General features: G+C 47.0%; 1 protein-coding gene across 1 annotated transcript in view; it reads right to left on the minus strand.

Moving 5' to 3' along the window:
* The window catches only part of RALA (RAS like proto-oncogene A), a 96,279-nt gene extending 83,718 nt beyond the window's left edge, over positions 1–12,561 (minus strand). The window contains exon 1 of the mRNA XM_077269210.1: positions 12,269–12,561. The gene's annotated coding sequence lies outside the window, so the exon portion shown is untranslated. The remainder of the gene's footprint in view (positions 1–12,268) is intronic.
* Positions 12,562–16,632: the final 4,071 nt, after the last annotated feature.

Below are 16,632 nucleotides of genomic sequence, written 5' to 3' on the forward strand. Positions count from 1 at the left end.
TCGGCACTCATTCTACCCGGGGCACTTGGGTGGTGCAACGCCGGCGGCCAATCAGCACTGGTGTCACTGTCCCCGCTTTTTGACACATTGATCATGAAGAGAAAATCCGGGCTGCAGCTGATCTTGGACTATCTCTTCATGTTTGATTTGTCCGAAGGCGGGGGCAGGGACGCCAGCTCTGATAGGGCGCCTGACACAACACCGCACAAGAGCGCGTGCTGACACCGCGGAGACGGCGCTGCACAGGAGGCGAATATAGGTTTCATTATTTTATTGGGGCAAACGAGGGGTATGACAAGAAGTTGTCCAAGTAGTGGACAACTTCTTTAAAGAGAATCTGTCATCAGGATTTCACACCCCAAACTATTTATATGCACATGTAGCTCTTTGAAAGACAAGTCCAGCAATATCTCCAGTATAGAGAAATCAGGGTTTGAATTAATATGTAAATGAGGCAGTAGATCAGAAGGCTCATCTGTCATTCCAGCTCTATTCCCTGCCCAGTGCCAACTCATTCTGCTTGAGTGGATAGCAATATTGATTCAAGTAACACAACACTGAGGCACCCTCCTGCCAGGTCCCTTATGCCCTCCATCCCAAAAGCATTCACTTATGCATCAGTAAATTTCCTGCCTAATCAGCCCTGTAAAACGTTTTTAGGTAAAAATTAGGTTTAAAAAACGGTAATTAATCTTACCGGTAATTGTATTTCCAGGAATCCATCCTGACAGCACCATTGGAGGACATCCTTCTTACCCTCAGTGGGACAGGAACAACAAGCGGTTAAAAGGACCCTCCCCACTCCACCCACCAGTGATTTTCTAAGTACCACATCTGGATGGATGCAAAGAGAGAGTTTATTAACAGTCATATACCAATGTTACATCCCATTAGTCAATAGTATAAACTTGCAGTGGGAGGGAACTAGTAGTGCTGTCAGGATGGATTCCAGGAAATACAATTACCGGTTAGACCAATTACCATTTTCCAATTCACCATCTTGACAGCACCATTGGAGAAATACCAAAGGATGTTAAACTAGGGTGGGACTACTGCATGTAATACTTTTCTACCAAAAGCTAACTGATCTGATGAGACATCTAATTTATAGTGTCTAGCAAAGGTAGAAAGAGTGGTCCAAGTCGCCGCCCTAAAAATTTGCTCAGCTGAGGCTCCCCCCTTCTCCGCCCATGATGTAGAGATAGCTTGGGTTGAATGGGCTCTAAGAATATCTGGGGGATCTTTCCCTTGGTCTGTTTACGCTAGGTTTATCATGGTTCTGATCCACCTAGCAATGGTTGATTTTGCTGCCTTGCAACCTCTATTTGGACCACCGTACTGTATGAACAAGTTAGTGTCTCGTTTCCAACCTTCCATCGCCCCCAGGTATTTTAGAACAGTCTCCCTAACGTCAAGGTTATGGTAGACCCCTTCCTTCGTGTTTCTAGGGTGTTGGGAGAATGAGGGAAGGATTATCTCCTGATTTATATTTGTTGAGGACACTAGCTTGGGGAGGAAGGCTGGGTTAAGTCTTAAGACTATCCTGTCGTCAAAGATCTGAAGATATGGGTCCTGAGTAGAAAGAGCCTGCCCCCAATCTTTTAGCTGACGTGATGGCAATCAGAAAGGCAGTTTTAAAGGAGAGATTGGCTATGCTCATATCTTCTGATAACAAGTACGGGGTTCTACACAGGGCATTAAGGACCAGGTTTAGGTCCCAAGGAGGAGTTGATTTTCTCACAAGTGGTCTCATTCTCTGCGTGGCCCTGGAAAATCTTGCTATCCAAGGATGGGAGGCTAGTGACGTATCAAAAAAGACTAAGCGCTGCAATCTGTACTTTTAAAGTAGTAGGCCGGAGGCCCTTCTCAAAACCGAGTTGTAGGAAGTCGAAGATTCTGGGAATGTCAGGTTTTGAAGTATCCATAGAAACCTCTCCCAGAAAGGAACAATACCGCTTCCAGATTTTGTAATAAATCGCTGAAGTCACCGGCTTTCTGCTTGCCTGGAGTGTGGTAATGACTTCATCTGACAGGCCTCTGGATCTTAGGGTTCGCCGTTCAGGATCCAAGCAGACAGGTGAAGAGAGTCTGGGTCTTCGTGGAACACCGGCCCCTGTAGTCGAAGGTCCTGCCTGTTCGGTAATAAGATTGGTCTCTCTGTTGACATTCTGGATAGTAGAGAGAACCAGCTCCTTTTTGGCCTAAAAGGAACCACCAGTATTACGGTTGCTCTCTCGTCTCGTATCTTCCTGAGTGTTTTCGGTATCAGAGGAAGAGGCGGAAAAGCGTACAGGAGACCTTCTCCCCAATACTGAGACAAGGCGTCTACTGCTGTGGCTCCGTCTAGAGGATTGAGAGAGAAAAATGCTCTTGTCTTTGTATTTGACCTGGTGGCAAAAAGATTCACCTGAGATGTTCCCCACTTCTGGCACAGACTGCTGAATATTTCTGGGTTCAGTTCCCATTCTCCAGGATGTACAGACGTTCTGCTCAAGAAGTCTGCTACTTGATTCTTGGCGCCTTCCAGGTGAACTGCCGAGATGGATTTGACAGATTTCTCCGCTCATCTGAAAATTTGGTCTGCTAGGTGTTGCAGCGGTGGATGTTTCGGACCTCCTTGGTGTCTTAGAAATGCCACTGCTGTGACATTGTCGGACAGTATCCTTACGTGTTTGCCCCTGACCTGTGACTGGGCCTGGTATAACACCTTCCAGATCGCATATAGCTCCCTGAAGTTTGACGACCTTGCGGCAATCTGAGGAGTCCATTCTCCCTGGTAATATGTCCGCCCCATCCGAATTGACTGGCGTCTGGGGTAACCGTAACAAAGGGATCGAGGATCCATGGAACTCGCTCTTTTAGGTTTTCCGGTGTGGTCCACCAGGTTAGGGATCTCTTTACTGACGGAGACAGAATCATTTTCTTGTCTAGGGAACTCTGCTTCCTGTTCCAAGACTTCAAAACCTCTCTCTGTAATCCCCGCGAGTGGAATTGGATCCATTTCACACAGGGTATGCATGCCGTCATAAAGCCCAGAATCCTCATTGCCTCCCTTATGGAGGGGGTACTCCTTCTGAATTGATCTATGTCCCTGATCAAGGCCTCCTGTCTGTCTTCTGGTAAAAAAGATGTTCTGACGTTGGAGTCTAATATGACCCCCAAAAATGTAATTCTGGAATTTGGGACCAGGCAAGATTTCTTCCAATTCACAATCCACCCCAGGTCCTGTAGGATGGAAAGTGTGAAGCTGCAGTCTATTTTGAGAAGTTTCTCTGATCTCGCCATTATCAGAAAGCAGTCCAGATATGGCACTATGGTCACATTCTGGTTCCTTAGATAGGCCACAACCTCTGACATTAGTTTGGTGAATATTCTGGGCGCCGAAGCAAGCCCGAAGGGGAGACATCTGAACTGGAAGTGATACATTATTCCCTTGTTCATTAGGGCAAATCTCAGAAACTTTTGGTAGGAAGTGTGTATTGGGACATGGTAGTATGCATTGCTTACATCTAAGGTGCACATCACCATGTCCTTGTCTATGAGAGGCGTTGTGGACTTTATAGATTCCATCCTGAATCTTTTGTACCGGACCCACCTGTTTAGGGGTTTTAAATTTATTATCGTTCGGGAGTCCCCCGACGTTTTTTTTATTGAAAATAAGTGAGAGTAATGGCCCTTGCCTCTTTCTGAGATGGGTACTGGGATTATTGCGTTTAACTCTATCAACTCCTGGATGTTTGTCCACATAGAGGAGTCTGAGAGCGGACAGGGTCGGGTTACAACAAATCTTTCTGGGGGATTGCTGGGGAACTCTAGCTTGCACCCCTGAGCAATTACCTGCAGAATCCAAGGATTTGGGGATATTTCTAGGGGGGTTGGCAGAAAGTTTTTGTAACCGACCACCCACCTTGATGTCATTTATTCGGCTTTCCTGCACCTGCACTTGGGAAGATGGAGTCTCTACCCTTTCCACCCCCCTTGGGATAAGACCACCTCCCAAGTCTTCCCTTTCCCCCTGTAGTCTGCCTTCTGACTAGGTCGGGATCTACGAAAGGGCTGGTACTTTTTTGTATTTTCCTCAGGGAACCCCTTCTTTTTATCTGAGGCTTTTTCTAAGATGTCCTCTAGAATAGGCCCAAATACTTTATTCCCTGAGAATGGGATTCCGCACAATTTATTTTTTGATTGGATATCCCCCGACCAAGTCTTTAGCCAGATAGCTCTTCTGGCCGCGTTGGATAAGGACTCGCTTCTGGCGGCGAAGCGTACAGATTCTGCTGAAGCGTCTGCCATAAAGCCTGTTGTGAGCTTAAGTAATGGTAGAGATTTGAGAACAACATCTCTGGAAGTCTTAGCTTTGAGATGTTCCTCCAAATCATCTATTCATAGATGCATTGACCGGGCTACCGATGTTGCAGCTATATTGGCCTGTATTATTGCTGTGGAGGATTCCCAAGTTCTCCTGAGCAGTCCATCTGCTTTGCGATCCATTGGATCCTTTAAAGCGGAGGAGTCCTCAAACGGAATTGAGGTCTTCTTCGCCACTTTTGCCAACGGAACATCAATCTTGGGAACTTCATCCCACACTTTAATGTCCTCTGGATTATAAGGCAAACGGAGTCTGAAATCTCTGGGTACTACTAGTCTCTTCTCCACTTCCTGCCATTCTTCTAGAATCATGGAACGCATGTGATTGTTGACTGGAAAAACCTTTGTGACCTGGGCATGTAAACCGCCAAACATTTCATCCTGGATCGAGGTCTCCTCTGGCGTGTCCTGTAACTGCATGGTATTACGAACTGCATGAAGAAGCTCATCTGTATCTGCCGCCGAGAAGAGATATCTCTTCCTTCTGCCCAATGATCCGTCTCTTTCCTCCTGGTCTGAATCCTCCGAAATCTCTCCTTCGGAAGAGGGCCTAGACTCTCTTGGCCTTTTCCGTGATGTTTGCGGTTCCGACTGGCTTGTCTGGGGAAGATTCAAGCTGGAGATGTATGCCTGAACCTCTTGACAAATCATTGTCCTCATACTGGCTAATAATGCAGTCTGTTCATCACCCACAATTTTAGATGTGCACGACTTGCATAGTGGCTTCCGCCAATTTTCCGGAAATTTAGCAGCACATATCGGGCATTTATTTTTCCCTGATTTTTTCCTTTCGGATGTGGGGATAGGAGGCTCTGCCTAGGATAGATAGAAATACATAGATACACCTTGTAGATGGGGAAGTAGGGGGAGGGGTGAGCATTGTGGTATGGCTTAGTATAGCCTACTCACGTGCCCCTGAAGCTGGTCAGTCCACTCAGGTCTGGCTGTTTCCTCCATAGTGAGGACAATTTAACCATATAGCCGAGTGCTCCTTTTGTCAGGGTGGCTGGCGGCATAAAGACCCCCATAAGACGTTTATATAGGATTTACCTGGTTGATCTTGTCCTCGTTACCGCTGCTGCGGTTTACCGTGCTGTAATGCCCCGAGGCCGGCACCGCTGCCGGCGCCATTCTCCCACGCTGCCGCCGGCGCCATCGCTGCAGCGACCGGAAGTGACGCGGCCGCTGGACCCGGAAGTGACCACCTGGAAGCTGACTCTGGGGAACGCTGCGGCCGCATGCCAGAACCGGCCGCTGCTGGAAGCGGCCGCCGCACTCACCCCCGGCAGAAAGCGCCCGGACCGAGAGCCCCCTGAGCGGAGGAGACGGACCTGACCCCTGGAGCAGCGCTGCACTGGGGAGGCTCAGGGACCCCCCATAACAGGTATCAGCCGCAGATATCTTGCGGCAGGGAAGGGAAAGGCTGGGCCCCCCGATCCCCACCATCTGCACAGCACCGTCGGAGGAAAAGCTTGCCGTTCCTATCAACAGTGGGACAGGAAAAACACTGGTGGGTGGAGTGGGGAGGGTCCTTTTAACCGCTTGTTGTTCCTGTCCCACTGAGGGTAAGAAGGACGTCCTCCAATGGTGCTGTCAGGATGGTGAACTGGAAAAATAATTTATATTGTCCTCGTTTTCTGTGCTAACCAAAGCTTTGACTGGTAGATGGAGCGTTAGTTTCCCCAAACTAGTCAGCCCTCTTTCTATGTGATCATGCCCCTGTGGGCCTGATAACATAATTTACAGGAGCTGTCATCATTGCCAGCCCCTGCAAATCTTGCGCATGCGTGCTGCTCATTTCAGCAGCGTCACTGCAGCCAGGAGTATGCTTCCTAGCTTCAGAGGCACACTGCGCATGACCAGAAGTTCAGAAGATGGCTTTTGGTCATGCGCAGTGTGAAGCCGGAAGCGTACAAAGACTGCAGCGGTGCAGTGATGCTGGTGAAATGTGCAGTGCGCGAGATTTGCAGGGGCTGGCCATGATGACAGCTCCTGCAAATTATGTTGTCACACCCACAGGGGCTTGATAACATGGAAAGAGGGCTGACTAGTCTGGGGCAACTAACGCCCCATCGACCAGTCAAAGACCTAATTAGCATAGAAAACAGGGACAATATAAATTATTTTTTAAACCTAATTGTTACCTAAAAACATTATACGTTACAGGGCTGATTTGGCAGGGAATTTACTGACACATAAGTGAATGCTGTGGGGTTGGAGGGCATCAGGGATCTGGCAGGTTCCCTTTAAGGTACTGATGGACTTATATATTACCGTATTTTCCGGCGTATAAGACGACTGGGCGTATAAGACGACCCCCCAACTTTACCAGTTAAAATATAAAATCTTCTTAAAAGTCGGGGGTCTTCTTATACACCCTATGTCGTCTTATAGGGCCGGTGAATATGTGCCTTTTGGGGGGGGGGGGGGGGGGAGTGATCCTGATGACGAGGGGGCGTCTCACAGGAAAGTGAGTATCCCCCATTACCTTATCGTAGCGGTGCAGCGTGGGGGTCTCAGTGCTGGGAGTGGCGGCGGCGGCTGCTGTGCTCTGGTGCGGCGGCTGCTGTGCTCTGGTGCGGCGGCTGCTGTGCTCTGGTGCGGCGGCTGCTGTGCTCTGGTGCGGCGGCTGCTGTGCTCTGGTGCGGCGGCTCCTCTTCTGTGTGGGGCCTCTGTGCTGTGCGGTGGCGGTGGCGGCGGCATATCTTTATCCAGTTGGGGCTCCTCCGGCATCTCCTTAGCCCTGGAGGCCCCGCCGCAACTCCATGAGTGCAATGCAGCGGCCATTTTCCCGGAGGCAGCTCAATAGGTGCGATGCGGTGGCCTCCGGGAAAATGGCCGCTGCTCAGATTCAGATCTCGTCCCGAAATCTCGGGACACGAGATCTGAATCTGAGCAGCGGCCATTTTCCCGGAGGCCACCACATTGCACCGATGGAGTTGCGGCGGGGCCTCCAGGGCTAAGGAGATGCCGGAGGAGCCCCAACTGGATAAAGATACGCCGCTGCCGCCGCCACCTCACAGCACAGAGGCCCCACACAGAAGAGGAGCCGCCGCACCAGAACACAGCAGCTGCCGCCGCTCCCAGCACTGACACCCCCACGCTGCACCGCTAGGATAAGGTAATGGGGATTACTCACTTTCCTGTGAGACGCCCCCTCGTCATCAGGATCACTCCCCCTCCCCACCCACCATATACACCGGCGTACAAGTCGATTCCCGGCGTATAAGACGACCCCCGACTTTTAAGAAGATTTTCGGGGGTTAAAAAGTCGTCTTATACGCCGGAAAATACGGTAGTTTGGGAGGTTAAGGATTCCCTTTAAAGGGATAAACAAATATAAATACAGAATTATTGTATCCTACTAGAACATGTATTGCATAGTAACAAAATTCAAGTGTCAAAAATCATTCATATATTCTGGACAGAAGGAATACAAGAAAGATATAAATTGCCACTCATTGTAATGTCAGGGACTCTATAGCACTAGGAAATGATTTAGTAATCATTGCTTCTACCCAAGTGCAGCTACATATGAAGGTCACATACTCCAGATAAGAAATGAAGTTGAATTCCCACAGATTTCTTTCCATTAGCTCTTCTACAAGGCAGCATCACTTGGGAGACTACAGCCTATTATCCTCCAGTCTTCCAAAGGCTGTATGTAACATGATCTTAGTGATTTTAAAGAACACCTTCCATCATCCATGACATGGAGGAGGGTGGTGGTGACTTTTATGAATAGAGCACCTGTATGCCATTTCCAGCTTCCTTTATAGGTCATAAACAACTTGCCTTACGGCAATTACACTATCAAACGAAGAAATAAAGTGCAGACCTGACAGTGATGAGCTGCTGCACCGCACCCCACCAGTACGGCCTGGAAGTTGTCACAGTACATGAACCATAAATGTCTCCACAGAGGAGCGCACAGCATACATGTCTGCACATGTAACCCCAAACCTAAGGACAATCAGCCATATTTCTGATTATAAATATTAACAAGCTACACCATACACGCAAGTGTAACAATCACAATCGTGTGTATAAAGTATACTCAATTATATAAAATGCAATCTATAGACTGTTCAATATTTATAGCCTTTATAAGTGTACACACATGGCCCATCAATATACAAGTAAGTGTATAATAAATAGATGTAGGATAAACAAAGCTTACATAGCTAGAGGCTTCAAGTATATAATCTATAGGAATAGTATATATAGTATATGTATACGCTCCATGTATCAATATGGAAATGTCTCATATACATATATACATAGTGCAAGTATCAAATACAGCCACATGTATCACTATGGTCATGTATCTTATAGATGCATATTACATGTGCCACGTACAACTAGATATGTGAATATGAACATGCAATGTGGAATATACACACACACACACATATATACACACCTAGCTATGCCTGCATAAACGCATTATATATAATCACAAATATACAGATATGTACATCGTGCATGCGTTTTATAGTTGTACACCTTATACAATGCTAGTTATATACACACACACGATATACAGCTAGTTATAGATATATATATATATATATATATATATATATATATATATATATATATATACATATACATATACACACACACACATACATATAACATACAGCTAGCTATATGCATAAGTATACATGCACACATCGTATACACCTATATACATATTACACACACAGCTAGCTACTGTAAATATACATACCCACAGATACTATACAACTAGCTATGTACATATATAAGTACACCCGGGCATCATACACAGCTATCTACATATCACACACACAGGTACAACACACAGCTATGTAGATCTATAAGTATACACACCCATATAATACACAGCTATGTACATATATAAGTACACCTGAGCACCATATACAGCTACATACATAACACCCATACAGCACACAGCTATGTACACATAAGTACATCCGGGCACCATAAACAGTTATGTACATAACACCCATATAGCACACAGCTATGTACATATATAAGTAGACCTGGGCACCATAAACAGCTACGTACATAATACCCATACAGCACACAGAGATGTACATATATAAGCATACCTGAGCACCATATACAGCACACAGATGTACATATATAAGTATACCTGGGCACCATATACAGCTATGTACATAACACCCATACAGCACACAGATATGTACATATATAAGTATACCTGGGCACCATATACAGCTATGTACATAACACCCGTATAGCGCATAGAGATGTACATAAGTATACCTGGGCACCATATACAGCTATGTACATAACACCCATACAGCACACAGCTACGTACATATATAAGTATACCTGGGCACCATATACAGCTATGTACATAACACCCATACAGCACACAGAGATGTACATATATAAGCATACCTGGGCACCATATACAGCTATGTACATAACACCCGTATAGCGCACAGAGATGTACATAAGTATACCTGGGCACCATATACAGCTATGTACATAACACCCATACAGCACACAGCTACGTACATATATAAGTATACCTGGGCACCATATACAGCTATGTACATAACACCCGTATAGCGCACAGAGATGTACATATATAAGCATACCTGGGCACCATATACAGCTATGTACATAACACCCGTATAGCGCACAGAGAAGTACATATATAAGTATACCTGGGCACCATATACAGCTACGTACATAACACCCATACAGCACACAGAGATGTACATATATAAGTATACCTGGGCACCATATACAGCTATGTACATAACACCCATACAGCACACAGCTACGTACATATATAAGTATACCTGGGCACCATATACAGCTACGTACATAACACCCATACAGCACACAGCTATGTACATATATAAGTATACCTGGGCACCATATACAGCTACGTACATAACACCCATATAACATAACACCCATACAGCACACAGAGATGTACATATATAAGTATACCTGGGCACCATATACAGCTACGTACATAACACCCGTATAGCGCACAGAGATGTACATATATAAGTATACCTGGGCACCATATACAGCTACGTACATAACACCCATACAGCACACAGCTACGTACATATATAAGTATACCTGGGCACCATATACAGCTACGTACATAACACCCATACAGCACACAGCTACGTACATATATAAGTATACCTGGGCACCATATACAGCTACGTACATAACACCCATACAGCACACAGCTATGTACATATATAAGTATACCTGGGCACCATATACAGCTACGTACATAACACCCATACAGCACACAGCTACGTACATATATAAGTATACCTGGGCACCATATACAGCTATGTACATAACACCCATACAGCACACAGCTATGTACATATATAAGTATACCTGGGCACCATATACAGCTACGTACATAACACCCGTATAGCGCACAGAGATGTACATATATAAGCATACCTGGGCACCATATACAGCTACGTACATAACACCCGTATAGCGCAGAGATGTACATATATAAGCATACCTGGGCACCATATACAGCTACGTACATAACACCCGTATAGCGCACAGAGATGTACATATATAAGCATACCTGGGCACCATATACAGCTACGTACATAACACCCGTATAGCGCAGAGATGTACATATATAAGCATACCTGGGCACCATATACAGCTACGTACATAACACCCATACAGCACACAGAGATGTACATATATAAGTATACCTGGGCACCATATACAGCTATGTACATAACACCCGTATAGCGCACAGAGATGTACATATATAAGTATACCCGGGCACCATATACAGCTATGTACATAACACCCATACAGCACACAGCTACGTACATATATAAGTATACCTGGGCACCATATACAGCTACGTACATAACACCCATACAGCACACAGCTACGTACATATATAAGTATACCTGGGCACCATATACAGCTACGTACATAACACCCATACAGCACACAGCTACGTACATATATAAGTATACCTGGGCACCATATACAGCTACGTACATAACACCCATACAGCACACAGAGATGTACATATATAAGCATACCTGGGCACCATATACAGCTATGTACATAACACCCGTATAGCGCACAGAGATGTACATATATAAGCATACCTGGGCACCATATACAGCTATGTACATAACACCCGTATAGCGCACAGAGATGTACATATATAAGTATACCTGGGCACCATATACAGCTACGTACATAACACCCATACAGCACACAGCTATGTACATATATAAGTATACCTGGGCACCATATACAGCTACGTACATAACACCCATATAACATAACACCCATACAGCACACAGAGATGTACATATATAAGCATACCTGGGCACCATATACAGCTATGTACATAACACCCGTATAGCGCACAGAGATGTACATATATAAGTATACCTGGGCACCATATACAGCTACGTACATAACACCCATACAGCACACAGAGATGTACATATATAAGCATACCTGGGCACCATATACAGCTACGTACATAACACCCATACAGCACACAGAGACGTACATATATAAGTATACCTGGGCACCATATACAGCTACGTACATAACACCCATACAGCACACAGAGATGTACATATATAAGTATACCTGGGCACCATATACAGCTACGTACATAACACCCGTATAATACACAGCTATGGCAGTTGTCAGGCTTCCTGTCAGGACACACGCAGGGATGCCGGGCTGAGCACCGTCAGTGCCCACACTACACGTCAGGACGGTGTGAGGTGAGCGGCCGCCGCTCAGTGAGGACACAATGCCGGGACATGACGGACATGTGCCGCCGGGCAGGACTATATTTAGGCGGCATTGTCCTTCGGGATGTATGACGCCCCGCACTCACCTCCGGCTCCGGGCTGGACCTCGGCCACACTGAGCACTCCAGCAGCAGCAGCCTTCCTTCCTTCCCTGTCTCTCCACACCCGGTTGGTCGGGGCCCTAATCCCCCGATCCTGCCTCCTCGTTTCTCCTCCCTTCCTCCTCAGTCCCGCGTGTCTTGCTTGGTGTGGTGGGGATGAGGGGCCAAGGACTAGGGCGGGGGGCAGCGTCCGGTGGGGCCCAGTGCAGCTGTGTGTGAGGAGAGGCGATCCCGGGAGGAGCAGGAGGAGGGGGCTGCCCTTACTGATGATGCTGCTGTGTACAGGCCGAGCTCACATAAGGCGCTCACCCGCCCGCCGGTTTGCAGCTGTTCCAGCTGAGGAGACTGGGGACCACGGACCCCAGAAACTTGGATGACGGAGAAGCCATTATTCACAGAAGGGCGGGAACCGCAGCCGCAGCCTGGGTGTGCTATTCCGCCAGCTCGAGGATCGCGTTCAGCGCTTTTCCTCCACCTTGGGGAATGTAAACACTGGTTTATTCAGATGGACAAGTTTTCGCATGATCATGGCTTTAGGAATCGCTCCATTCTGGAGTTTTTGGAGGAGTTTTGGGATATGTGCACATGACGTCTTTTTTGGGTGGGCGAACCTGCAGAATTTTCAAGAAGGAACTTTAGGAAATGTTGTTTCTTAGGCTACGTTCACATTTGCGGCCAGCGCCGCAGCGTCGGGCGCCGCAGCGGCGCCGCATGCGTCATGCGCCCCTATATTTAACATGGGGGCGCATGGACATGCGGCGCACTTGCGTTTTGCGCCGCATGCGTCGCTGCGGCGCCCGCGTCGGGGCGCAGAGGACGCAGCAAGTTGCATTTTTGCTGCGTCCAAATTCAATGAAAAAAACGACGCATGCGGCGCAAAACACAGCGTTGTGCATGCGTTTTGCTGCGTTTTTGTTTGCGTTGTGCGCTGCGGCGCACAACGCAAATGTGAACGTAGCCTTACCAGTTTTTGTTGGAGGGTCATTTCTTGAAGGCTGTTTCAAAGTTTTTGGCCTCCTGTGGGTTTTTTTGTTCGGTTTTCCATTGTTTTTGAGTCGCCCTGCCAGGGCCGTGGGGTACTCCTTTCCGGGTCCTGAGTTCACAGGGGGATGTCACCCGGTCCGTGGTCCTGGGCGCCCATGTAAAAGGGAAAGGTCTTTAAGGGGTCCTCTGGGGTGATGTTATGGCAGCTAGATGGTATACCTTCCCACAGGTGAAGTATATCCCCAGGGCTCCCGTTGTGTAGATGGAAGATGGTGAATGGCGCAGTAAAGAACGAGGACACAGGTTTGCAGTCTCTTTACCTGGTTTACTGAAGACTTCAGGCAGCCACAGTTCAGGGCACCAGATCACAGGGCAGGCAGGGTCCTGCCAGGGTCCGGCCGGCTTGGAAGCGAATCCAGAGTCCCCTTTACCAGGTGGAGTTAAAAGCCTTCCTCTAGCGCGGTGGTGTTGTAGTCCCTTACTGCCTATGGCTTCAGATAAGGTCCTCACAGATGTTCTCTCTCTGTCCCCCGTATAGGATAGGACAATAACCCGTATGACCAGAGACTTGAGTCTGTTTATGGGGACTCTAGCAGGGGGCTCTGAAGGTGTCACCGTGTCTTCAGGTGTGTGTGGGGACAGATAACTTGCAGTTCAGCTGTCCTGCCAGTTTCTGCTGTAAGTCGTAGAGTCCTTACAACCTCGGTGGTCCGGCTACTGGTTATCTGCTCTTCAGAGGGAGGCAGCCTGAACTTAGCTCGTCTCCTCGGATGTTACTCCTGTGCTACGCTCACTGAACAATGTTCGGCTTTCTGTATGTCTCTTCCTCCGGAGGCTGCGTTACTTCAGACTACAGGCCCCTTCTGACACTCTGTGTTGGTCTGCTCTCTTCTGTGTCTCTCACTTTCTGAACTGAAACTGAACTCTTTCCCTCCAGATCAGGATGTATTTATAGGGAAGTTCACCTTAAGCAAGTTTAGAGCTCCCCCTTCTGGTCTGGAGTGTGAACATGTTGTATGCATTGTGTTTACCTGATAAAAGATATTCCTTCATTGCTTCCAAACGTAACATCGCTCTCCCTGTGAGGAAAGCAATGCCACTTTGACAACCAGGACCCTGGGGCATCACACTCTTCCCCCCCTTCCCCCTTAAATCCAGTACTCCCGGACTGGGAAAAGAAAAAAACAGTTACAGGTTAAATAATGCAAACATTTTGAAAAACATTTGAACAATTCTAGAACTTTGGCTTCCCTTTATGGGAGGTATATTTGGCTTGAACGTTGCAAAAACAAGTTTATAAAAGTACATCTGGTTTTATACCAGGGTGTCTTTGTTTATAAATGAAAGTACCGATGCGAGGGACCCGTCATAAACTCCCAACGTAGGTATTGGGCGGACTATAAGGCGTATCCAGACCCAGGGCTCGCCACGCCAGACAGTTTTGCTTCGGGTCTGTGAAGAAGCAAGCAAACAAGGCCCTACCCACGCCGGCAAGTGGGTAGAACCAGGGTGCACCTTGAGGGTGCCAACTATGTACAAATACAGTTTTTGGGTAATTCACTGTCCATTACCCTATTGTCCATTTTCATCCTGTAACAAATGTAAGTAAGCAATTCAAACAAATAACAGCAATTATTGACATTTTTAATCCCTGTGACGAGCTGGGATTTGACCTTTGGTACTACGAGTAGACCTGCGTAGTCCCTGATCTAACATGTCTGCTGTTACTGTAGTGGACCCACTAGTGTGTGTGCTACTTGTAGGTCTGAATTGAATTGGCAAACTGGGCAAGCGTCTGCGTCGTAGATTCACCATAGGTCTGACAGATTCACCAATAGCAGAGGGTGGATTGTCTGGTTCAACTGCTGGGGTGACATTTGCTGCTTGAACCTGCTGGTGTAAAGTCTCTTCTGATTCAGGATGGTCTGGAATCACATTTTGTTCTGGTATTTCCAGCTGGGGAAAAGTTAAAACAGGTATCACTATGGCCTAATGTATTTGAGTCCAAGACTGGGGAAAATCTTCAAGAACAGTGTGAATTTTCTTCCATGGGTGGAGATGTTCCTGGGTCTATTTCTTTGTTCCTGTTTTCAGGGCATACTTTGAGATGGTCTCGGAATACTGCAGTTGAAGTTTTTCCTCCATCTTTACTGATAAGGCAGACTTTCATGATGTCGAAGTTTGAAGGTAGTATAGTATACGGTTCTGCTTCCCACTGGTCATCAAGTTTGTGCAGTCTTCTTTTACGTTTTAGCACTTGTTCACCTGGTGACAAGGGAATTGCAGGGGCACGTTGGTTATAGTCTCTTTTGTCTCGCTTGTGATAGACTTCTTTCAACGCACTCTTGTATTTGGCGGTACTTTTGTTGTCTCTCGGTATCCCAATCTGCATCAGATGAGGTATTTTCTGGGGTTAGGACTCCCATGTCTAGATCAACAGGTAGTTTGCTGGATCTTCCTCTCATCAGGTATTCACCAAGTACAGTTGGTGGAATTTACTGGTACGTGGTTTTACAAGTCTACTAAGTCTGTTAACTTTTCTGACCATAAGTTTCTTTCATGTAGAGGCAAGATCTTCAGTAAGTCAATCACTACTTGGTTCATCTTTTCACACATACCTTTGGTTTGTGGGTGGTACGGTGTGGTTCTGATCTTTTTACATTCGTAGAGGTTGCAAAACTCTTGACACACTTTCGCTTCAAAGGCTGGTCCTTGATCAGTAAGTACATTCTCAGGATATCCATGTGGTCTACAGAAGTGTTGTTGGAGGGCTCTGGCTGCTGTCTTTGCTGTCTAGTCCTTGACAGGTATGACTACCAGGAATCTGGAGTAGTGATCCACAATAGTCAAAGCGTAGACATAGCCTCACCGGCTTGGAGTTAGCTTCACGTGGTCTAAGACCACTAGTTCAAGTGGCTGTTTGGTGACTATGGGGAGCCCTCTGGCTGTCACGGTCCTTTCTGTGCAAGCTACATGGGCCACACTCTCGGCACCTCTTTTCGATGGTTTTCCTCATGCCCATCCAGTAGAACCGTCCACAAAGTAGGGTCTCTAGCTTCTTCCATCCGAAGTGTCCTGCTCCATCGTGGTACGCTTCTAGAACCATTGGCGCATCTTGTCTTGGGACCACTATTTGCCAGACTACCTCGTGAGTGCGTGGGTCAATACTCCGACACAGCTTACCATCAAACATAAACAGTTTGCCTTTTTCTTTCCACAGCTGTTGAGTCTCTTGTGGAGCATCTGGACCAGGGTGTGATTTGGCTTGTCAGCAGCTCTTTGACCAGACGGACTGCGGGGTCACTGTCCTGCGTCTCTGTCCACCCATGGTGGGGCAATGGGTTCAGCGTGGTGTCTTGCTTGTT

This window comes from Ranitomeya variabilis, chromosome 6 (assembly GCF_051348905.1).
Source record: "Ranitomeya variabilis isolate aRanVar5 chromosome 6, aRanVar5.hap1, whole genome shotgun sequence".
NCBI classification, from domain to species: Eukaryota; Metazoa; Chordata; class Amphibia; order Anura; family Dendrobatidae; genus Ranitomeya; species Ranitomeya variabilis.